The sequence below is a fragment of the Oryctolagus cuniculus genome, chromosome 10 (assembly GCF_964237555.1).
Source record: "Oryctolagus cuniculus chromosome 10, mOryCun1.1, whole genome shotgun sequence".
Classification (NCBI taxonomy): Eukaryota; Metazoa; Chordata; class Mammalia; order Lagomorpha; family Leporidae; genus Oryctolagus; species Oryctolagus cuniculus.
Window position 1 is genome coordinate 91,285,039 of NC_091441.1, and position 24,900 is coordinate 91,309,938.

The 24,900-nt window shown below is 43.5% G+C and overlaps 1 protein-coding gene across 7 annotated transcripts in view; it reads left to right on the forward strand.

The window, feature by feature from the left end:
* CFAP20DC (CFAP20 domain containing) overlaps positions 1-24,900 on the forward strand; it is a 343,042-nt gene that overhangs the window by 286,372 nt on the left and 31,770 nt on the right. The window lies entirely within an intron of this gene.

Here is a 24,900-nt window from a genome sequence, read left to right on the forward strand (position 1 = left end):
TTTCATTATAGCTCATCCGGAATTTGCCAAAGATCACAACACTGTAATCACTTAAGCTGCTTAGCATTGTACTTTCCTCTTTCAAAAATCTTGTACTAATTATCTTTGCATTCTAATAATATGGTCCAAATCTAGCTTCATGGAACCAAGTATAATGAGAAGTCACCCACTTGAACACCCCACACATTTCACCGTTTCTGTGACTTGGACCCGGAGACATCTGGGAAGTTTTCTTGGTCTTTTTGTCAGTGCAGCTCTGCTTGTTGCATCACAAGGGAAAATAGCGTGTGCTTCCTGACTGCCTTGGATTGTATGCCAAGTATATTAATATTGAGCTCAGGAAAGTACTTATTATATTAGCCACCATATTTTTGTTATTTAATAAAGATTTTTAATAAAGGAGAGTACCATTCGAAATGAAAAATTATTGGTGTGTACAGTTGGATTTAATAGCAGTACTATAATTTCATTTAATGTTGCTTGATAAAGGAAATAAGTGTTTTTTTCAAGAGTAGGTTTGGACTCCTGTTCAAAGGATCATGCATTATTTAGAACTGTGTTTGTGTTTGATCAGCTTTTAATCCTGTTGTTCACAAAGTATGCTTTCCTTATGAATTTCTCCCCAAAATCTCCATATTTATACAATTAAAATGAACAAATGAGGCTTTACAATGCATGTGGAATGATGAAAGAGTGGGATTATCTTGATTACGACCTTGAGGATTGGAGTAGGGCTTGGAAAGCCTAGTTCCTGCCTCAGAGCCATCCACATAAACAAGGAGTCAATTAAAAGTTTATCTAAGACTTGTAATTGTAGATGTCAAAAATACATCATGAACTACCCAAGGGGAATTCAGGACATTCATGGGAAATAGCTTTTAATTTTTCCATGGACTTTTTCCTTTAGATTTATTTTTATTTATTTTAAAGGCAGAGTGACAAGAAAGAGAGGGTGAGACAGAGGCAAAGAGATGTCTCATCCACTGGTTCACTCCCCAAATGACCACAATGGCCAGGTCTGGGCCAAGCTGAAGCTGGGAGCCGGGAGCTCCATCTGGAGATCCCATGTGAATTACAGAGTCCATCTAATGCCAGGTGCATCAGCAGGAAACTGGATCAGAAGCAGAGTAGCTGGGACTCAAACCAGTGCTCTGATACAGGATGCTGGCATCACAAGCAGTGGCTTGACCCATTGCACCACCAATGCCAGCCCCTCTGTGGAGTTTTTAAAGCCTTCTTGTATTAAGAACAAAAAAAGTAAGGATTACGAGAATGCCTCGTGAACCTCAAAAGAATGCTACCGAGACCTCCAGGTGGAATGGAGCTGGCACCTGACCGAGGAAAAAGAATGGGGGAGAAGGGGATTCCTGAATTGCAAGCAACTGACACCCTTAATCCAAAAATCCAAAGACTTGCTCAAAGTCAGGCTCCAGGAGGCCCAGGGATCAAGGCAGCTTTAGGGGATAGTCCATGAAGGAGAAAGGGGCACTCTTTACAAAACAGGGAGGGCTGTCAAGCAGGTGGAGAAGGCAGGTGTCTATCCTGGCAGTCCAGAAACATTTTCTCTGCTGCTATTGCCGATTCATTTTGTCAAATTCTCTCTCTGTCTGTCTGTCTGTCTCTGTCTCTGTCTTTCTCTCTCTCTCTCTCTAGCTCTTGCTCTCTTGCTCTCTCACTCTCTCACTCTCTCACTCTCCTCACCCCATAGCTCTGTCAGCTACTCTCAGTCCTGCTGACAGAAACTCAGCCACTCCATAGCCCATGCATCCAGCTTCACAGAAGTATTAACCGTCAGATTCAATCCAGAAATCCCAGAGTGGGGATTCCAGTTGGCCCAGTTTGATCCAGGGCTCACTAGAACTCTAATGTGGATGAAGAAGAAAGATGTAGAGAGTTCTTTGTGAATTGAGCAAAAACTCCAAAGGTATCTACCACAAATCTTATTATCCATGTTTTACATTTTATTTGCCTTTTTTAAAGGAGTAGCTTCATTTCTTTTGAGGATGTTTCTACAAAAGAGTTGGAAATAGGAATATATGTGCTGAATTCTGCCAATTTTAAACCAAAATAAGGTGTCCAGTTTGCTTGGAAATTCAGTGATCATTAACTTGATCACTAGTTAAATTTTGCTCCATTTTAGAAACTCCTGGAAAGTTGTAAAAATACCATCACCTATTTCTGCATTCAAAGGAGTCTGATTTGATAGATCTTAGGTGCAGCCTGAGCACTGGAAATTTTTATGTGAAATTCTAACATGCAAAGTTGAGAACTTCTGTAGTCTGGATCTGACATGAGAGAGCAGTAGTTTTGCCTAATGGCACGTGTACCTGGGGGGAAGGGACTGTGTTACCAGTTTCCATATTCAAGTCCTTTGTTTTCCACTTTTCTAATCAGATGTGTACCCAACATTTATATCTGAACTGACTATCAACAATCACCTAAAATAGATGGGTGGATGGATAGGTTGAATGATTCAGTGCGGAAATTAATCTTCAGATAATTTGATATCAGTATGGTCACTTATTCAGTTTCCTGCTTCATATAATCTGGGTGCAACTTACAAGTGACTTTAAGTTAACCTAGCTCTGAATTGTTACTTAATTACAAGGACTGGTTAGTGAGAATTATGGAAAAATAAACTTTAGCAATACATTGGATCACATCAGTGATTTAGTTCCCTGGCAATTATAAGTTATTTCTCCCTCCAGTTAATTTTATTTTCTATTAAAGGCAAATATTGACATATGCAAAATAGGTAGACACTTTTGCAAAACACTTTGCCCTATTGCATTTCTCTATATTTTTAGATTAACTTCACTTAAATCAGTCCTTTCAACCCATCTTGATTTTTGAACTGCAAACTGTGTTTAATAACTGAGAATAGTACAATCACAAAATGTACAACCTAAAGGACAATTAATTAAAGGAACCTAATTTAAAATTGCCCTTTGGCTTTAATTAAAGATCTAGCTGCTCAAAGTTTCTGAACTGTTCCTTAAAAAAAAAAAAAAAAAAAAAAAAAAAAAAAAAAAAAAAAAACTGTGTAACGGCAGCAAGTACAGTGCCAAAAGTTGGTTTTTTCCAGGTTATATCCTGTGACTCTCAATCTTCAAAATTCCCAGAATAATAAAAATTAAGAAGCACCTATCCATATATGGTTGTGTAGTAGGATTTCTATTCCTATATCATTCATTTTGGATTCCAGAGAAGTTAATTGTAAGAATTCTCACCCAAAAAATCCCATTTTCTCTTTTTTTCCCTCAATTATTGTTGAAATAAAATCATCTAACTAGGCCTGGAAACCATGATCATTTCTGATTTTACAATTGAGAATAATGAGATGTACATTGGAAAGTTAGTTGTCCAAAGGCATTTGGGTATGGAGGGGAGAATGGAATTCATGATTCCCCATGTGTGAGCTAGTTCTTTCACCACCATGAAGGAATAAATACAAGGATCAATAGACAGATTTAGACTGACATCACAATCCCTGCCCAGAAGTCACCAGCGGAAAATGGCACCCTACCAGGAGTTTGGGATTTGGTTCTCACTCAGTGTTTTCTCTGTTTTACTCTGCATAGTCTGCCTCTTCTCAGGAATCAGCCTTTATACTTCAAGGATCAGTGTTTTCCCATGTGTGTTTGAAGAAACAGAACTTTGATTACATATTAATAAATGCAGTGGGAATAGGGAAGTGATCTCTGATCAAGGAAAATTGGAAAGTACTGGAGACTTGGAATTGTATTTACTGAAAAAGTCCTCAGTGGCTTTAACAGACTAACATACACAGAATTTCCAAGAGAGGAGTAGAATATGCAACACTTCACAAATGTATTTGTCTGTAGAACCCATTTCGAGAGTCTTAGCCACCCGTGTACCTCCTTTGAGAAATGCTACTGCAAGTCACTTCCCCAGGCCCTGAGCACTCTGACTCCATTGAAACACATTTCCCCAGTTTGGTTGGTTGGTTGTTCAGCTGATTGATTGATTGATCGATTGCTTAGTTGATTTGTTGGTGAGTTGTGTGAGTGTGTGTGTGTATATATATTATTTGAGATCAGAGAGAGGTAATTGGGTTTGTTTATTTCCTTTTTTATTGTTTTGCTTTTTGTTTTTGGCTTTGCCTGCATATTTCAGATCCTTGGCCAGGCTGTGATGAAACTATTCTTCAGATTCACTTTTCATCTAAAATAAGGAATGCAGAAGCCTGAACACTCCCTATGTCTGAGGCTTTGGCCACCTAGGACACAGAAATTTTCTTTCTCACATTTTAAATTATAAATAGGTAATACAGTTAATTTATAACAAAGGATAAATCTAAATGAAAGTTCATTCATCATGAATATTGGAGCTTTACATCTTAATGAATATTTTGGTTCTGGTTTGCATGGTTTTAATATAATTTATCATCACATTAAGTCAAAATAATTTGACTTATAAGAATTAAATTACCAATAAAGATAGGCCACAGATAACACTAATTTTTACTGCTGACATACACTTCTGTAGTTAATCACCTGTAATTCCATGAAGCATTACAGAAGTGAAGTGTGGGAAATGGTATTGATTGGTTTTCATCAGCCCAACTTATCATTGTCAATGTTTATGCTGAACCTGGCAAGATTTAAGCATATAAATTTGCTCCTAATAGTAATAAGTATTGTCAATATTTTAACCTGTGGAACAGGGAAAATTATCTCTAATTTGCTCTAGGGGATACTTCCCAAGGCAGGAAGGGAGGGGAGCTCGTGGGGCCTTAGTAACTGAGATAAGCAAAATTATTTGGGAATATTTTGTTTAAGAGATTCAAATTGTGAACTTACACTTAACTTATTTCTGATAATATGCCATCCTAAAATATAATTCCTATTGATGATGTAGTTTCAGTAATCTTTACGTAAATCATATGGGATTAACATCATCTCCAGTTTTGCCTTACGACTTTCTAAACCACAGAGTATCTTAGCTAAAGAAAATCCATCAAAATTTCACCATTTGTTTTTCCTACCACCTGCAAAAGTAGGTTCAGACATTTTAAACCCTCAAAACTTACAAACCTTTAAGCCAACTCTTTTGGAGAGAGAGAGCATCCTTTTTCCTCCTAAAACCCTTTGTGCTGGCCAAAGAAATTGATAGCATCTTTTTGTGAATTAATCTTAGTAAGCAGAATCTCTTTTTCCTCCAATACTTGTCTTTCCTTTGGCTTTCTAGAAAGTTCTAAAATTCATCTAAGTGTCTAGGTCTGTACAATCTACCTATAATATCTTTTCAATTCACTTATTTCAAAAGGTTTTAATCTATTTAGGTCAGGTACTTCTCAGGAACATCCACCATTATCAAAAGAAACTCAAGGGAAAAAATGACTTTAGCTAAGCATAAGAATCAATGGATGCTCCAAAGCCCAGACTGACAGAAAAAGAATACGTGCAGAGATTTCTGTTTTAATCTGCTCTGATCAGCAAATACGTTATCACTGATAATGCCTGTAGCCTTTAAATACAAAGAACATTACTGTTTGCATTTCTCATCTAATTTTTGAGCTAAGTTTTGAGATCCCTTTGCCTGTTTTGCCAATTGTTGTTTTAAATCTAATATACAGTTGTTTTCCACCATGACTGCATATTGTATCATCTGGGAATCCTTGCTGTCTGGATCTTACCCCTGGATATTTGCACCCCTTCTAGCTTGGGTTGTGACCTGGGCAGCATCACATATAAAGACCCTAATCATGTGATCCTAATGTGCAGCCAAGCCTGAGGCCCTCTAGCTTCTCTCTCTCTCTCTCTCTCTCTCTCTCTCTCTCTCTCTCTGTCTTTCACATCTTCTCAGACCTTACTTGACCACATGTAACTGAAACCACAGAATGGAACCTACTACAGATAAGAGAGTGTATGTGTGAGTATGGATTTTATGCCTAGGATGTTTCAGCTCACAAGAACATTCATGACATAATATCATTAAGTTAAATCCCATTAGGAGGTTGTTTATAGTATCTCTTTGAGTCATATCTACTTTTCTTCCACACAAAAATTCCATTGACTCCAATCCAAGCACAAGTGTCAACCTGTGGCTTCAATGGCCCGATATTTACAGGTTTCTTCTGAATATGAGGTCATGGGAGAGGCGCTAGGAATTAAATGTGTTGCTTAAGTCACCATTTAAAGTCTGAAGTCTATTTTGTACACAGCTTTAAATGAGAAGTTCTTTAAACTGTGAAAGAATTAAGAGAGAGGTGGGTGTTGTAGCAAAGTGGTTACGATGCCCACATCCCATGTCAGAGTGCCTAGGTTAAACTCCCTGCTCCACTGTGGCTCCAGCTTCCTGCTGTTGCACACCCAGGAAGGAAGAAGGTGATGGCTCAAGTACTTGGGTTCCTGCCGCTCATGTGGGAGACTCATGGAGTTCCAGGTTTCTTGGTTTCAGCAGCCTGGCACAGCGCTGGCTGGTGTGAGCATTTGGACAGTGAACCACTAGATGGAAGATTGTCTCTCTCTCTCTCTCTCTCTATCTCTCTGTCTGCCTGTCAAATAAAATTTAAGTTTTTTTTAAAAGAAACAAAACAGTTGATATGCAGTGGGGTGACAGTGCAGAAAAGAAAGCAAGAACAAGAAGGGGAAATTAAGAGTGAAGGTCAAGAAACCAGGAAAGCCAATCCAAAGAGACTTGAAAGACCATAGGTGCCTGCCCCAGGATCTGTGCAGAGTGCAAATGAGGTGATATCCATTTTGGGGGTGGAATTTTCAGTTTCTCTAAAATTTTAAAGCATAATTTGATACTAGCAAGTTGGACAAGATGCCAATCAATGAACTATCCATGAAGAAGTACTTAGCACATAGTGAGTGCTCAATAAGTGTTTGCTGTTATGATGGTGCCTCTGATCTCTGCCTGGGCCTTGTGGGCTTCTGAACCTCCAGCGATGTACAATGGCTATAGCTTTATTCCTAGAAGCATGGATGAGCACAGACACACGACTATGTGTATAAGAGTTTTACATTTTTGTTTTCTTATAAGACTAAGCTAAAAAAGTGTTTTGTCAGTACTCTGCAAAATTGAGACATAAGTTCAAGGAAAAAAGTCCTAAGGGAAACTAACAATTTCCTAGGAACTGGGGGTAATTAGGCCAATCATGATTACATATTTAACACCTGGGGCCATGAGGTCAAAAGAAAGATACTCTAGAAATTCTTTGAAGGTGTTTTATACAGTATTTTTAATAATTCAAGTTTGATCTGTATAGTTGAAATAATTGACTCTAAATAGAATTTTTAGAGTGTTACTCTTGAGTAAAATAAAAGACTAAGACCAAATCAATAACTGCTGTTCAAAACAAAGATTTCAGAAATGACATATTCCAGACCAACCAACTCATGTAAATGAACATTTTCTTATTTTTATGCTTCATGGTATGGTGTAGTGTTGTTTTGAATCATCTCATTTTTTTTCTGTTACTACATCTTTTACCTAAGACATATGAGGAGTATTTTAAATAATTAAAAGGTGTTTGTTAAAATCTAGTCTATAAACCAAATTTTGTAGTTTCAGCCCAGCTCTCCTTCCCTTTGGATAACATTAATGAGCTTTTTCTAGTGATTGGGTGAGATTATATTGAGAAGTTTTAGATATTCCTTTGCAACTTTGCCTTTATTTGCTGTTATTCAGTCAACCAACCCCTACCCAAGTTTCTTCCCAAACTCCTATCCAGAACTTAGTCCCCAGTGACAGACACAGGACACATCACCACAGAGGTGCCACCTTCTTCAAGCCGGCGGTTTCCCATACATCCCCGTCAGAGATGTTTGCTGCCTTTGACGACTGGGGAGCGATGGGAGACTCAAAACCCCCACGCTGACCCAGGGGAGCTGTTTTGTCACGGCTTTCATGCCATGTTAGGTGTTACAAGCTCATCAGGGTGAGAAATGGCTTTTCACCTAACTATCTCTGCTCTCCTACTAATGCCAGCACCATCAGGTTTCATTTCCATTTCCAGTACCAGGCTGTTAAAAAAAAAAAAAAAAAAAGTTCACATCAGCCTCTAAAATAGTGTGTACTATAAATTCCACCTAATGCTTTTGGAGAGTTGCAATTTCATCCACCCAGAGTGATGAAGCACCTTTACCTGGCTAACATCACACCCTCACGGCTTGCTGTCGGGCAGGGCTGTGGACCACGCAAACCCTCGCTGCTTGGGGATACAGCACATGCTCCTCACAGCCGCTGGCTTCCTGCTTCAGTGTTAGCTCCCTCGCTGGAGCTTGAAAAAAGTTTCCCTGCTTAACTGCAGCACCTGAAACTTCAGATAGATTTGGTGCATTTTCAGACACCCCGGAGGCATTTGTTCATTTCAAGTCTTGATGTTCTGTGCATGTGAGATAAATCCTTCCTATTATCTACACATTTCATGAAAAGCAAAACGTTCAACATGACACACAGGTGTCATTTCAGAAATCTACGTCTTCTCCATACGGCAGCTTTCCTCCCCTTCCTGTGCCCCTGGCGTTTCTATAGCAACCCACCGCCACCTGTGCGCTGGTGCTCAGGGATCATGTGTTGAAGCCCATGTTGTTCTAAAATGCGCCCTCTGATTCCTAACACAACAGACAGTATGCAAGCTTAACAGGACCCGAAGCGTTTCTTGAGTTAGACTCACGTGCTCAGAAGAGTGAAAATATCAAGAACTGTGCTGGTGCAGCATTCAGTTTTCACCACTAATGAGAAGACCCGAGCTGGTTTCTGGGGTCTCGGGAGGCAACCCAGGCCCCTCCATGCTCTCGGCCCTCTCCCACCACACCCAGCGCCACGGCTGCCGCTGGCCAAGGAGACAGCCACAACGAAGAAAGGCAAGTTTCGGAGATGTCTCTCTCCTCAAGTCAGCGTTATTTTCTTCTCCTGAAAAGCCTGCAGCTCTGGCCCGTGCTGAATGGAATATGACAAGGCTTCTCTTCGTGGCTGCAGATGATCAAACCCAGTCCTCAGGGCCTATCATGGCAGAGGCAAAGGGGCCCATGGAGCTGGGCCTCCTGACCACACAGCTGTTCCTGCTGTCTCCTCATAGGGTTAGATACACACCTGCAAGGCAGCCCAGCAGCTCCCGGTGAAGAAATGGTCATTGTCCCCTTCAACCTTGAGTCTTACTGCTGAACCCCATGGCCTGCCATGCATGATCAATTACATTATTTAAAAAATTAATTCTGTAATCATTAGAACAACCCTGCATTACACTGCACTTGTCATTTGGGGGAAATTAAAAAGTAAACATTCAAAATTCACCAAACCTGCTCCATTCAGAATCTCCCACCTCAGCCACCCCTCCCTCTTGTGATGACAAATCCATTCTCTGGCTGCTGAGATTAGTGAACTTGGAAGCACTAATCCCACCCTATACAACCCACTTTCAGACCACCAGGGGCTCAGCTGGCTTTTCTCCCAACATATCCAGAATCCCACTGCTTCTCCCCACCTTTCCCCTTTCTCATCCGGGACCATGACCACTGTCATCTCTCATTGTCTCGTTACAGAGCCTACAGACTGAACTACCTGCTTCTACCACTAACCCTGGCCTATTTTGTTCTTTTCAACTTCCAATCAGCAAATAATAGTTGTATCTCTTTATGGCATACAATGTGATGTTTTGAAATACAAAGATACTTCAAAAAGTTCATAGAAAAAGGAATTTAAAGGTAACTTTATGTTGGTACAAAAAATTTTGAAATCCATGCATAATTTTTTCATAATATACATTTCCCATGATCATTTTGAAAACCCCTTATGTATGCAATTTCAAAATATTTTTGCATCAAGTGAACTTTCATTTTCATTGTCCATGAATTTTTTAAGTATCCTCATATGTATATGTTATGGGGTGATTAAAGGAAGCTGCTATTCCATCACCTCACATACTTATCCATTTTTTTTTTCTAGTAAAAACATTTAAAATCTGCTCTCTGGGTGCTGGTGTTGTGACGTAGGGGGTAAAGCCACCACCTGCAATCCTGGCATCCCATATGGGCATTGTTTCACGTCCTGGCTGCTCCAGTTCAGATCCAGCTCCCTTCTAATGGCCTAGGAAAGGCAGCAGAGAATGGCCCAAGTGCTTGGGCCCCTGCCACCCACATGGGAGGCACAGTTGAAGCTCCTGGCTCCTGTCTCATACCTGGCCCAGTGCTGGCCGCTGTAGCCATCTAGGAAGTGAACCAGCAAGGGGAAGATTCTCTCTCTCCCTCCCTCTCTCTCTCTCTCTCTCTGTAACTCTGACTTTCAAACAAATAAATCTTTTTTAAAATCTGCTCTCTTAGCAGTGACTCAATTTATCCAAAACACTATATGACATAAGAAGTTTAATGAGAAGTACACTCTAGAAAAAGAAGTTAACATAAATTAATATATAATAAGAAGAATAAAAACTATAGTTCATTATAAAAACAAAATTTGTGAAATTCATGCAGATCATTAAAAGATCATCATGGCAGGTGCCGCGGCTCACTAGGCTAATCCTCCACCTTGCGGCGCCAGCACACCGAGTTCTAGTCCCGGTCGGGGAGCCAGATTCTGTCCCGGTTGCCCCTCTTCCAGGCCAGCTCTCTGCTGTGGCCAGGGAGTGCAGTGGAGGATGGCCCAAGTGCTTGGGCCCTGCACCTGCATGGGAGACCAGGATAAGTACCTGGCTCCTGCCATCTGATCCGTGCGGTGCGCCGGCCGCAGCACGCCGGCCGCGGCGGCCATTGGAGGGTGAACCAATGGCAAAGGAAGACCTTTCTCTCTGTCTCTCTCTCTCACTGTCTACTCTGCCTGTCAAAAAAAAAAATCATCATAACACAAAACAATAGAGGGGGCAAAAATTGCTTACTGTCAAAAATAAATAAATTAATTAAAATTTTAAAAAAGAATGAAAAAAGGGGTATATTGCTACAGAGAAATCCAAAATAAAAATAGATTATATATAACTTCATGACAATATATGTGAAAAATTAGATTAAATGGATAAATATATAGGAAAATACAATTTATACGTTCTCTTTAGGGAAATAAAAAGTGGGAACACTTTCATAGCTGCTACCATCTTGATACCAAGCCTTCAGGAGAGCACTAAAATAAAAACAGCATGGCGTTCTTTCTCGTGACATAGGTAGAGAAAGTCTAACCAAAGCAGGAAACCAAATCCAGTGATCTGTAAATAGGAAGGAGTAAAGCCAGCGTCACCATGAAGTCAGGTTTACTTCAGGAATGCAAGTTTGGTTTAGCATTCAAAAATCAACCGATTTAATTCATAAATTAACAGGAGAAAAATCATAGGATCATATAGACACAAAAGAAAAAGAATTTTATAAGATCAACATCTTTTCAGGATAAATATTCTTAGAAACAAGGAAAAGAAGAACTTCCATAATCTGATAGATGGAATCTTAAAAAAAAAAAAAAATAGGACCTGAACCAAGCCTCACACTTACTGTTGAAATATTGAAATATTAGCAGTGCAAAGTGTGCCAGCTCTTAAATTCCCCAAGTGGGCACACATTACTTCCCTTCATTTTGCTGTCTACAGCAAAGCCCGTGACCATTAGTGCATTTCCAGGGACAGAAGACTGCAGGTAGCACACTGCAGCAGAGTGTGGAGAGAACGAGAACATTTGTGAAAGGCACTAGCGACCACAACACATGACTGTGCTATGAAGAGTATGCAGCTGCACGACCTGAAAGTAGAGATTAAGATCAGACTACAAAAGCCACTGAAAACCAAAGAAATATGTTTATGAAACAATGTGCAGTATGCCAGGCGCCTGCCTGGAAGGTTTTGCATTAGGAAATACCTTTGGTTTTCCCATAGAGGAGGTAGTTAAAAGGGTATTTGACAAAGAAACAGGTGGCTAGATGGAAATACTCTTGAAAATTTGTTGTTCTCTGAGATTTATGCCAAACATGAAGGAATTATGATGTTTCTTTGTAGTAGCCAGACTTTCCTGGTGGATTAAAAAAACTTCAAGCGAATGGGAGAGAAGATGTCCTATCAGATATTATTTGGGTTAGTGAGGAAATTGGACATGACCTTGGTATGAAATGAAAGAAAGGAGAGACCTTTTCAGATATGGCTATTGCTGAGTTAACAGAGCTAGATTAGTGTTTTGTTTTTTTAAGGAATGAATAAATGGCATGAATGATAGCAGATTGGTTTTCAGCTTCTAATGGCGTGAGAAAGCACGTGCCAGAGGTCTGATAGGTACACTGACAGCTAAACAACCAAACATCATAGCCTAACCTACCTAAATGTGCTCAGAACACTTATGTGAGGCTATAGTTGGACAAAATCATCTAATACAAAACCTACTTTATAATCTAAATAAGGTGCTAAAATAAGTTATCTTGTACAATGTATTGAATACTGTTGTGAGAGTGAAAAATAGAACAAGTGGATAGGTACACTTTCCCATCTTCATAAAGTAGAAACTCATACATCAAACCCCTTCTAAGTCAGCAACTGTCTGTACTATCATTTATAGGAGCACCAAGAAAAAATCAAACACTTAGGAATAACTCTAAATTTAAAATCTAATATCCATAAAAACGTCCAAGTGCTCTACATAAAAAACATAAAAAGTTTTACTGATATTAATTAAAAGCCTATCCTATTCATTGCTGTAAAACAAATTACCCTTAAACCTAACTCCTTAAAAGAATAAACAGGTTAAAAATATAGGAGTGACTGAACTGAGCAGTTCCCACTTGAGATTCTTGACTCAGGCTACAGTCATCCAAAGGCTTTACTTGGACTGGAAGATAGACTTTCTTGAAACACTGTGGTTGGCTTCACCCAGAGAAATCAACCAAGAAGCCAAGGTATAACCCAAAATACCTAGCCTCAGAAGTCATACAGCATCATCTTCCATACACTACTGGTGACACAGCCGAGCCCTGAATTAATGCTCAGTTGTGTTATGAATGGAGACCACACAGGGATGCAAGCTCATGGATGGAGAAACTCAATATTATAGAAATGTATCAGTCCTCTCCAATTTGTTTTTTTTTTTTTACTTTTATTTAGTAAATATAAATTTCCAAAGTACAGTTTATGAATTACAATGGCTTCCCTCCCCCATAACGTCCCTCCCATTCGCCTCCCTCCCATCTCCCGCTCCCTCTCCCATTCCATTCACATCAAGATTCATTTTCAATAATCTTTATATGCAGAAGATCGATTTAGTATATATTAAGTAAAGATTTCATCAGTTTGCACCCACACAGAAACACAAAGTGTAAAATACTGTTTCAGTACTAGTTATAGCATTACTTCACATTGGACAACACATTAAGGAAAGAAATCCTATATGGGGAGTAAGTGCACAGTGACTCCTGTTGTGACTTAACAAATTGACACTCTTGTTTATGGCATCAGTAATCTCCCTAGGCTCTAGTCATGAGTTGCCAAGGCTATGGAAGCCTTTTGAGTTCGCTGACTTCGATCTTATTCCGACAGGGTCATAGTCAAAGTGGAAGTTCTCTCCTCCCTTCAGAGAAAGGTACCTCCTTCTTTGAAGGCCCTATTCTTTCCACTGGGATCTCACTCACAGCGATCTTTCATTTAGGTTTGTTTGTTTGTTTTTTGTTTGTTTGTTTTTGCCAGGGTGCCTTGGCTTTCCATGCCTAAAATACTCTCATGGGGTCTTCAGCCAGATCCGTGTGCCTTAAGGGCTGATTCTGAGGCCAGAGTGCTATTTAGGACATCTGCCATTCTATGAGTCTGCTGTGTATCCGCTTCCCATGTTGGATCATTCTCTCCCTTTTTGATTCTATCAGTTAGTATTAGCAGACACTAGTTTTGTTTGTGTGATCCCTTTGACTCTTAGACCTATCAGTGTGATCAATTGTGAACTGAAATTGATCACTTGGACTAGTGAGATGGCATTGGTACATGCAATCTTGATGGGATTGAATTGGAATCCCCTGGCACGTTTCTAACTCCACCATGTGGGGCAAGTCCGATTGAGCATGTCCCAAATTGTACATTTTCTCCCTCTCTTATTCCCACTCTTATATTTAACAAGGATCACTTTTCAGTTAAATTTAAACACCTAAGAATAATTGTGTGTTAATCACAGAGTTCAACCAATAGTACTAGAACAACAAAAAAAATACTAAAAGGGATAAAGTATTACATCGTACATCAATAGTCAGGACAAGGGCTGATCAAGTCACTGTTTCTCTTTTATTTATTTATTTATTTATTTATTTTGGACAGGCAGAGTGGACAGTGAGAGAGAGACAGAGAGAAAGGTCTTCCTTTGCCGTTGGTTCACCCTCTAATGGCCGCCGCGGCCAGCACGCTGTGGCCAGCGTACCGTGCTGATCCAATGACAGGAGCCAGGTACTTCTCCTGGTCTCCCATGGGGTGCAGGGCCCAGGGACTTGGGGCATCCTCCACTGCACTCCCTGGCCACAGCAGAGAGCTGGCCTGGAAGAGGGGCAACCGGGACAGAATCCGGCACCCCAACCGGGACTAGAACCCCGTGTGCCAGTGCCGCAAGGCGGAGGATTAGCCTAGTGAGCCGTGGCGCCGGCCTCACTGTTTCTCATAGTGTCCATTTCACTTCAACAGGTTTCCCCTTTGGTGCTCAGTTAGTTGTCGCCAATCAGGGAGAACATATGATATTCGTCCCTTTGGGACTGGCTTAATTCATTCAGCATAATGTTTTCCAGACTCCTCCACCTTGTTGCAAATGACCGGATTTCATTGTTTCATTTCTGCTGTATAGTATTCTATAGAGTACATGTCCCATCAATTTGGTTTTTTTTAAAGATTTTATTTATTTATTTGAGAGGTAGAGTTACAGACAGTGAGAAGGGAGAGACAGAGAAAGATCTTCCTCCCATTGATTCACTCCCCAAATGGCTGAAACGGTTGGAGCTGTGCTGATCCAAAGCCAGGAGCCAGGTGCTTCTTCCTGGTCTCCCATGCAGGTGCAGGAGTTGAAGCCCTAGGGCTATCTTCGATTGCTTTCCCAGGCCATAGCAGAGAGCTGGATAGGAATAGGAGCATCTGGGACTAGAACTAGCGCCCATATGGGATGCTGGTGCCACAGACGGAAGATTAACCTACTGTGCTACAGCGCTGGCCCAGTCCTCTTCATAGCACAGTCATTTGTTGTGGTCGCTAGTGCCTTTCACAAATGTTCTCGTTCTCCCCACACTCTGCTGCAGTGTGCTACCTGCAGTCTTCTGTCCCCGGAAATGCACTAACGGTCACAGGCTTTGCTGTAGACAGCAAAATGAAGGGAAGTAATGTGTGCCCACTTGGGGAATTTAAGAGCTGGCACACTTTGCACTTGTTTTTTGTTTTTTGTTTTTTGTTTTTTTCTGCTCTGTATGGCAATTTCAATGTGAGTTACTGGCCTCCCCATCGGCCCAGGGCCTGGAGTGAGGAGAACAAAAAGACCCTGGGAAAGAGACTGAGAACATAACTTTTCTGCTGAGTCCAGGAGGTTCAAGTCAAGAGAGAAGCAGTAGGGAGAGAGTTTGCCAGAGCAGTTGAGACCCCATTTGGGATCCTACATGTTATATCAGCCTGAGTTCAAGTGCAGTTTCCTGCTGCTGTGCACCCTGGAGGCAGCAAGCAATTGCTCAGGTACTTGAGGATGAGTGTATTTTGCCTGTTTAAGGAGGGGACAGGTTTGGGTGAACAGAAGGTGGACTATGGTTGTCATCAGTGTGACTCACCAACATTTCTAGCCCTCTGCCTCCCAGAACATGGCAGGCTTGCCCTTCCTGGCCCTCTGCAGCTAGGTGGTGCCAAGCCCCCTCTTCTGATGAAGTGAGTGGTGATGCTTACCTTCCTCCTGAGCATTTTTCTCACTTTCCAGCAACAGGGTCTCCGAGGCTTCAAGGCCTGCACTATTCTGCCAGCCTGGGTCCTTAAGGAACTATGGCAAGCAGAGCGCTGCTGCCTAAGTTGTGATGTGGACACAGTGTGGGTGAGAAATAAGCCCTCCTCCTATCCAGCTTAAATCTGAGAGATGTGTGTCTCCACAGCATGCCCAGCTCTCACCAATTCACTGTGAGAACTAAAATTCTCAGCTCTGGAGAAGCCTCAATTATTTACTCCACACAATCATACTTCTCTATCACATGCCCAATTCAGTGCTTCCTGGTGCTAAAATCAGTGTTGAAATCCTCAGATCCAGTCCCAAGGCCTTAGATGAAATGGATTAGGTGTCCTCTAACAGGCACCACTAGGTTCCACCATTCCCAGATGGTGGCCAGGAGGAAAGAAAGCTTCTCTTTCCCAACTCAGCTGGAGTCACAAAACAGCCCATTTGTTTTGGCCAAGGGGGATATGCTGCTCTGATTGGCCCAGCCTTGTCACATGTCCACCTTGGACATGGAGAGAAGGGACATGATCTGTTGTCAGAAGATGCAGGAGGAAGTGATGCTGGACAAAGCCAGACACAACAGCCTGTAACATGGAAGCACCACTTCACATCACCCCGCCACATCTCAGTCCCAAGAGCCAGACCTCTCCACTAGCAACAGTCCAGTGAAGGCCCAGGGAAGAAGGAGGCAAGGATGTCAGTGACACTAAGAACAGATCAGGATCTTATGCTGATCTGCCCTCCTTATGAACAAAGGACACTGCGTGTCTATGACAGGAAGAGAGAGAACTGTGTTTTCATCTTAAAGTGAAGAGTCTCAAAAGCAATTCCTTGGACTCTAGAAAGTACTGATGCCTACGAAGCTACTATTGCCATCAGTGTGATTAATCTACCTAAGTGAAACTTTCCCCAACCATCAAGTTTAGGAGGTGGGCCTGGCGGGAGATCCTTGTCACTGGGGGGAGCCCTCGGAAGTGAGTTCTGAGAGGACTGGTGAGGACCACTGAGTTGGGCCCTGCTGCTCTCTCTGCTTCCTGCCTCACTATGCGACCCTCCCTCTGAGGCTGCATGATTCTCTGTGCCACCTTGGGACCCTGCCAGCAAGAAAGCCATCACCAGAGGCTGAACCAGTGGACACTCAGTCTCAGAGTGTGAGCCTCCAAGCAGGGAGTTACAATAAACCTCTTTCCTTCTACAGCGGCTTGCCTCCCATATTTGCTGTAATATCAAAAGCTGAATAAACACATGGGACTTTCCCCCTCTAAAGCTGGTGGAAGGATTGAATAATGCAGGTGGTAGCCGACACCCAGTAGTGCTCATGACCTTTTTCTTTCATTATAATTAAGGTGGATGAGTGGGATAGGATTTAATAAGAACCATTTAAAAAAAAAAAAAACTAGTTAAAAAATATGCTAGTGACTTCTAACAAAAAAAGGCTCCTTGAGCACACAAGTTTAATGAGAGTATTTTTTTGCCCTGTTGGTGTCATTAACATAAGACCTCAGAGACCACAGCCTTGGGGGACACCCAAACTGATATCCAAACCACAGCGTGCTGCTTACACTCCACCTTGCAAATGCTTGAAGGGAGGTGGGTCCAGAGAGAGAATGGACCTACCCAAAGGCAGCAGCTTGGTGAAGGGACCTGCCTGTCACCACACCCTGCTCCTGACCGCGCTCGCACAGCCTTGTAAGTGGCTAGAGGAGCAGGACTGTGTAGTAAAGCGCTCCCTATCAACAAGCTGTTCACCCTCACTAAAGATGCAAGAATGCGCCTTACTTTCAAAGTCAGAGAAGTTTTCAAGAAAGAAAGAAAACGTTGTGGCAAACAGAAAGCATAAATACCAGCTTCTGTGTCTTTTGCTTTTTAACTGTTGCTAAATGAGTAAAATTGTTGAAAGTAGAGCACTATTTACATGTCATGACTGAAGTTTTTCCATTAAAAAAAGTATAATATTGGATGATTGTGCATTTTGGTTTTTGTGAAAGAGGCGGGGGAGGCCTTATCCCCTCTGAAATTGCAAATGTCGTTACAAAGTGTTGCATATTTATTAGCCCATCTGCTGCCATAGCATAAAGGGAGAAAAAAATCCTACTATAAGCAATTTATTCACAGTTACGGGTTTACCACCTGATGTGCAAAATAACAACACTTGGTAAGCATTTATTACTGTGCTGAGTAATTTCAATTTTTGATTCAGTTCGTAACATTTTTATTAAAGACCACAAAAGTGAACATTTGCTTAGCATCAGGTTTTGTTTCCATATTTTGATGGAAAAGACAGCTCATTGGTATTAGAGGTGAACAAAAGGCTTTCTCACCCACGTGTATTTCAAGGATTTCAACTGAGGCTTTAGAAACCTGATTACGTGGTCACCAAAGTGGCAGCCGCATGGTCCCGAGATTGACAAGCTAAAGATTAGACAGGTGAATTTGAATGAGACCGTCCAAGTGTTGCCAGGGCAGACGGCTCTGTTGGGAGGCAGCTGCTATGTTTTGCTAACACTGAATTCAATTGCAGTGCAAGCTGAGTCTGTTTATCTCTCTTGGCAAAATACCAGCGGTGTATATCAGCTGGGGGCTCTTTCCAAAACAACTGATCCCCAAATAACAATTAAATAAGAGTTAGGCAGAAAATCACAGCCCAAGTGTGACTTTCACACCTGGGGCAAGGTAAAGGCCAAACTCTCCATGAAAGAGAGCCTGTCCCCTCCGTCCCTCTCACTCAGATGGCACTGGGCGAGCTGTTGAGTTGAAGAGGGCGTGTTTCAGGTCTCCCACCTCTTCTTGAGGGAGACTTTGGGACCCTGGAGCAGAGCCTCTGAGACCCCCTGGGATTGCAGCTGGCTCTCTCAGGCCTCCTCCAAACACCTGTTCCTGCATCCCTATTGCTGCCACCCTGCCACACTTCCCTTGAGGTGCTTCACATCGGCTCTAGTCCAGCCCAGCCCGGATTCAAGGGGCCTTGTGGCAAGGTCACATGGCCAGGAAGCATGAGGGATGGGAGCTATTATTGCTGCAATCCTAGGAAAATGCCATCAGCTGCAACATGACCAGAGCATCGTAGTCTCCACTTGGGATGCTTGCTCTGGTTCTCTGAATGGGAAATGCCAACAAAGGAATAGATCTGTCAGGGGGAGAAATCTTTGAAAACATTCTTTCTTCCAATCAATAAATTAGATGCCAGGTGTCCCAGCCACTCAATTCCCAGGTGATATAATCCTCTCCCCTCTTCCCAGACTCATCCAGGCCACATGACCCCTCTCTCTCTCACCACACTGATCTTTAGGGTTCTCTTTCCCCTGGGCTCCTCTGCCCCAGGGCCTTTGTGCTGGCCTTCTCGCTCCCCCACTGCAGCTTGTGAATGCCCTGGTATCCGTCAGATGTCAGCCTAAACATCACTTCTTTGTAGTAAACTTTCCTGATCTCCTTGATTAGGTCAAGTCTCAGACATTTATAGCACTAAGTGCCTTATCATGGTTAAGATTTTTAAAAGACACTGTAATGTGGTTGATAATTTTGATTTTGATTGCTTTTTATAACCTCCCCACACATGCACCCACAGTTACAGAATCTCTGGTCCAGAGAAGGAATTTAACTACATTAAATGGTTACTGAGCAGCTCATATCCACTGGCCTCTGTGTTAGGTGTGAGAAGACAGCAGCGACTGATGCAATCCTACTTCCGCCATCTTAGAACTCACATCTAGATGGGGGACAGATAAGCCTATGGGCTGCAGGCAATGAAAGAAGGACTCTGGGAGAGAAATGTAAGGGACCCAACCTACCCTTGGAGTCTGGGGAGGTTTTCTTGGGGAGAGGAGATGTCTACCAAGTACCTCTCCCCACCCACCACCCACCCCAAGTGCTCCATCCCAGCCAAGCATGTGGCATGCTGGTCTCAATGACTTCCTTTCTTTTAGGAGCACATAACTGCTCCTTGGTGATTTACACGTCTGTGTGTTGCAGGATAAATCAGTGTAAGCCAAGGAGAGAAAAATACAAGTGTAGTTCTCAGTGTGAATGGGCTGTATAATATTACCATGTGTGCTAATTAAGTTGTGTGTAACACAGAGAGCACTTTGACACTGTTAAACTTAATGACCCTCTGCTTAAAGAGGAAAGACATTTTTATAGTGAAATTATAGTCCAAGCTGCAGTGCCTCGCAGAGGCATGCCTCTGAGTAGATGGTTACTTTGAAACAACAAGAATGGGCGAGTGGCAGTGCTGTCCTTTCAGCCATTTGTTTGCACAGATATTTCTTCTGCCTTTCCACCCAGCACAGCTAAAAGTCAGAGCAGTTATTAGGATTCTAGAATTATTTTGCTGACCCCTGGAGCCCAGGGAGCAGTCGGTGGCCAAAGAAGTCTTTAAAATCATCATCTTGTGTCAAGAACTTATATCAAGGCCATCGTTCCCCCACACAAGCTCAGTTAATCCCCATGACAGCCTCAAAGGTATTTTTGTAGCCATTCGATAGATGAGGAAACAGAGGAGCAAAGAGCTTCAGCACTGTATTCCTTCTTGCATTCATTCAGCAAGTACAAGGGCACTTCAAAAAGTGTACAGAAAATGGAATTCAAAGATACAGGTTTTGTGGTGCAAAAAAAAAAAAAAAGGAAAGAAAGAAACTGAAATTCCTGCCGGTTCTCTCTGGCTCCAGATTCCATGGTCTTAACAGTTGTGCTTCACAACCCCATACCCAAAAGAAATAACCCAGGGAAAGCAGAGCTGGTTCTTCGAGAAGAGAAAAGCCAAGCAGGTGCTCTCCAGCTTCTTGGGAGACCCAGGCTATCAAATATCAAATCAGGAAGGCAATAAGGACATTTCGGTGGTTCTGTGGAAACGGGTTCTCCAAGCCCAGCCCCAGCAAGGTGAGAGAGCCGCTTCACAAACCACTCAAAACTCAGCAGAGCACACGATACAAGAACTACACTTGTATTTTTCTCTCCTTGGCTTACACTGATTTATCCTGCAACTCGCAGATGTGTAAATCACCAAGGAGCAGTTATGTGCTCCTAAAAGAAAGGAAGACATTGAGACCAGCATGCCACATGCTTGGCTGGGATGGAGCACTTGCGGTGGGTGGTGGGTGGTGGGTGGGGAGAGGTACTTGGTAGACATCTCCTCTCCCCAAGAAAACCTCCCCAGACTCCAAGGGTAGGTTGGGTCCCTTACATTTCTCTCCCAGAGTCCTTTCAATGCCTGCAGCCCATAAAATAACGGTTGGCTAACAAGAGTCATTGCATGTGCCATTCATTGACTCATTGAGCTCATATTAGAAAGCATCTGCTACTTGCCAGGTCGTAGGTGACAGGGAAGCTGGTGCCTCGAGCTGACAGCACAGAAAGACCTCACTTAACTAGAACTCAGCTCCCTGGGAACACAATCTTGTCTCTGTAATGCGGGATGAAGCAAATAACCTTGCAGCAAAGAAGGAGTCAAAAGATCCCAACTTCCAGTGCTGTCACCTTGCTGAGAATGCTCAGGCCTGAACCTCCTCTCTCTGCAGAGCAGTGAACCCCCCAGCCAACATTTGCAGGTGGAAGACTCAACTCTTTGTCCCTAACTCTAGGGGTCCTGTGTTGTGATACAGAAATCCTCAGAAGACATTAGGAAGAAGTCCCCATGGTCATTGCCTCCCTCTCATTCCCCCCTTCACCCAGGCCCCCTGACCACTCACAGGACAACATCCAGCGGATGAGGTGGAAAATGGCTCCCTCCTTGTGAGTGTGTGGTCCTCTGGGGCCTGAAAGATTTGAAAACTACAGTCGCCTTTATTGCACCTGTGCTGTCGTGCCCACGCAGGGCTCCCTAGCTGGGACCACACTGGCAGTTTCCAGGCTGGGTGCTTGCTGATGGCTGGTGCTATGTCCTCCCACTGGGATGATTTGCACTCTGGTGATTGTCCAGCTTGGCGTACCCAGCCTGTGTGACCTGCCCTTCATCACAGCTGCCAGCATGCCAGAGCCATTTGTCCAGGCTACAGGTCCTTGTGACATGACTGCCACAGGCTCACCAAGGAGCCAAAAGAAATAATATGCTACATCCACGGGGTGAGCAGAGGCACCGCCCTTCCGCTGTGGTCCCAGAACATCTGCCCTGAGGAGAGAAGTGTTGATCGAAGTGTTGATCACATCGTCCTCTGTAGTGGTGGAAGCAATTCACCTTCTTTTCCTATTATGTTTGGCCATAAAGAGGGTCAGAGCTTGAGGTGGAGAAGCTAGAAGATCTCAGAACCCCCCACCCCACAGGCCTCACCTGGCAGTAACTGAGTGGCAGGAGACCCCTGTGGAGTGTGCCACCCCCAGCCTGGGGTCCTGAAATGCACACAGCTTTCATGTCTCTCTCTCTCTTTTTTTTTTTTTTTTTATTTTTTGACAGGCAGAGTGGACAGTGAGAGAGAGAGAGACAGAGAGAAAGATCTTCCTTTGCCGTTGGTTCACCCTCCAATGACCGCCGCAGCCAGTGCGCTGTGGCCGGCGCACCACGCTGATCCGATGACAGGAGCCAGTACTTCTCCTGGTCTCCCATGGGGTGCAGGGCCCAAGCACTTGGGCCATCCTCCACTGCACTCCCTGGCCACAGCAGAGAGCTGGCCTGGAAGAGGGGTAACCGGGACAGAATCCGGCGCCCCGACCAGGATTAGAACCTGGTGTGCCGGTGCCGCAAGGTGGAGGATTAGCCTAGTGAGCCGTGGCGCCGGCTCATGTCTCTTGAGTATTGGATCCACCAAGTAATCCTTTCAGGGGTCTGGTGGTGCTGCTCCCTGGGCTTTTGTGCAGTATTTGCACCTGGAGCTGTTAGACTATGACTGTATCCATTTTGTATTGCTATGGAACCAGTTGCCCCAAAAGTTGGTAACTTAAAACAATAAACACTGTGTGGTTGGCTCTCAAGGCACATGGAGAAGGCCTTCCACCCTAAGATCTCTCCTGGGCTGCAGTCAAGGTGTCAGCAGGAACTGTGTTCTCAGCTGAATGTACAACTAAGGGAGGATCTGCTTCCAAGCCTAGTTGTGAATGTCAGCAGGATTTAGTCCCTTATGGGTCACTGAACAGAGGGCCTCAGTGCCTCACTCGCCACTGGCCAGCGACCTCTCTCGGTTTGTGACTGTGTGGGTCTCCCCACAGGGCAGCTGGTTTACAGGGCGCAAGTGAGAGGGAAAAAGGGGGCTTGGAGGCTGGAAGCCAGAGTCTTTTCAGGACCCAGTCTTGAAAATGACTTCCTTCCATGTTTGTCATAGTCTATGCAATAGAGACGAGCCACTGGCTCCAGTCCAGAGGAGGGGTTTATACAAGGGAATGGGTACAAAGAGGTAAGCTTTCCTGGGGGCCTTCCCGGAAACTGTCCACCCGAATAGGTAGTTCTGTGAAACTGCTCAAACTTTATGTGTGCATTGCATTTCCAGTTTCTTGTGTTTGTATCTATAATTTCCAGTATTTCATCTCTCCATACCTATGGGTTCTGCATCCATGTAATCAACCAGTCATGGATCAAAAATATCTTTTTTAAAAAAATGTGTCTGTACTGAAAACATAGAGATTTCTTTTCTAATCATCATTCTTTAAACAATACAGCATCGGCCAGCGCCGCGGCTCACTAGGCTAATCCTCCGCTTTGCGGCACCGGCACACCGGGTTCTAGTCCCGGTTGGAGAACCGGATTCTGTCCCGGTTGCCCCTCTTCCAGGCCAGCTCTCTGCTGTGGCCAGGGAGTGCAGTGGAGGATGGCCCAAGTACTTGGGCCCTGCACCCCATGGGAGACCAGGAGAAGCACCTGGCTCCTGCCATCGGATCAGCACGGTGCGCCCACCGCAGCGCACTGGCCGCGGTGGCCATTGGAGGGTGAACCAACGGCAAAGGAATACCTTTCTCTCTGTCTCTCTCTCTCTCACTGTCCACTCTTCCTGTCAAAAAATAAAAATAAAAAAAAGTAAAAAATACAGCATCACAACTATTTACATTGTATTCAGTATTAGAAGTAATTTAAGGATGATTGAAAGTATGCTGAAGCGTGTGCAAAGGTTATGTTCAAGCACTGCACTGTTTCATGAGACTCGAGTGTCCCACAGATTCTGGTGTGGGGAAGTGGGCTCCTGAAAGCAACCCCATGCAGACACCGAGGGACCAGTATATATTGCTGTCAGCACCAGAGGTCTTAACTAAGATGCATGGGCACTGGGGAAAGATTCTAGGCATCTCTGAAAGTCATGGGCCCAATATATTGGACCTATATGGATTTCGCTGGGATGAGGATCTGTAGTTTTCATTAGATTCTCAATGGCCTCAAAAATTTCAAAAAACAAACATAAGTGCTTCCTAAAATGCTTGGGAGACCGTGTGTTCCACCAGGTGCTCTCAGATTGTGTCAGATGAACAGTAGAAGAAATGGTCAGCCACGGAACAGGCCAGAGAGGGCCAGACTGAGTTGCCCTGGTTGCAGACCATCTTGTCCAACAGTAGAGAAAGAAGAGCCTAGGGAGAGGAACAGGGACAGCGAAAGGTACTGGCCCAAGGTCACAGGTGTCCTGACAGCTAGGAGGGCAAGGCTTGATCGGTGTAGGCCCTATACTTGCACTGCTCCGTGATCTCACTAAGGAGGGCACCGTGCATTTCTGCCACCATCTGCAAACATGGATCTTTGCCCACAGTGTCCATGTTGCTTCCACACAGAGCCCTGACAAGGAAGCTCCATTCTCAACTCCTTCCTTTCACCTTTAATTTCTTTCCCTTTAATTTGTTAGGAAGACCTTGCTTTTATCCTTAGAACAGTGGTCAGCATTCACAGGACAGCAAGTGAGCAGCAGCAGCCACTGAAAGACTCATCCTGCTTAATGCAAGGAGGGAGGGGCTGGCACTGATGGCTGGCAGCTTTGATGAAGCCACTTTTTAAAGGCCAGCCCCTCTGATTAAACTAAGTGCATGATTGAAATGCACCAGGAAAGGGGCTGGCGCCGTGGCTCACTTGGTTAATCCTCCGCCTGCGGCGCCAGCATCCCATGTGGGCGTCGGGTTCTAGTCCCAGTTGCTCCTCTTCCAGTCC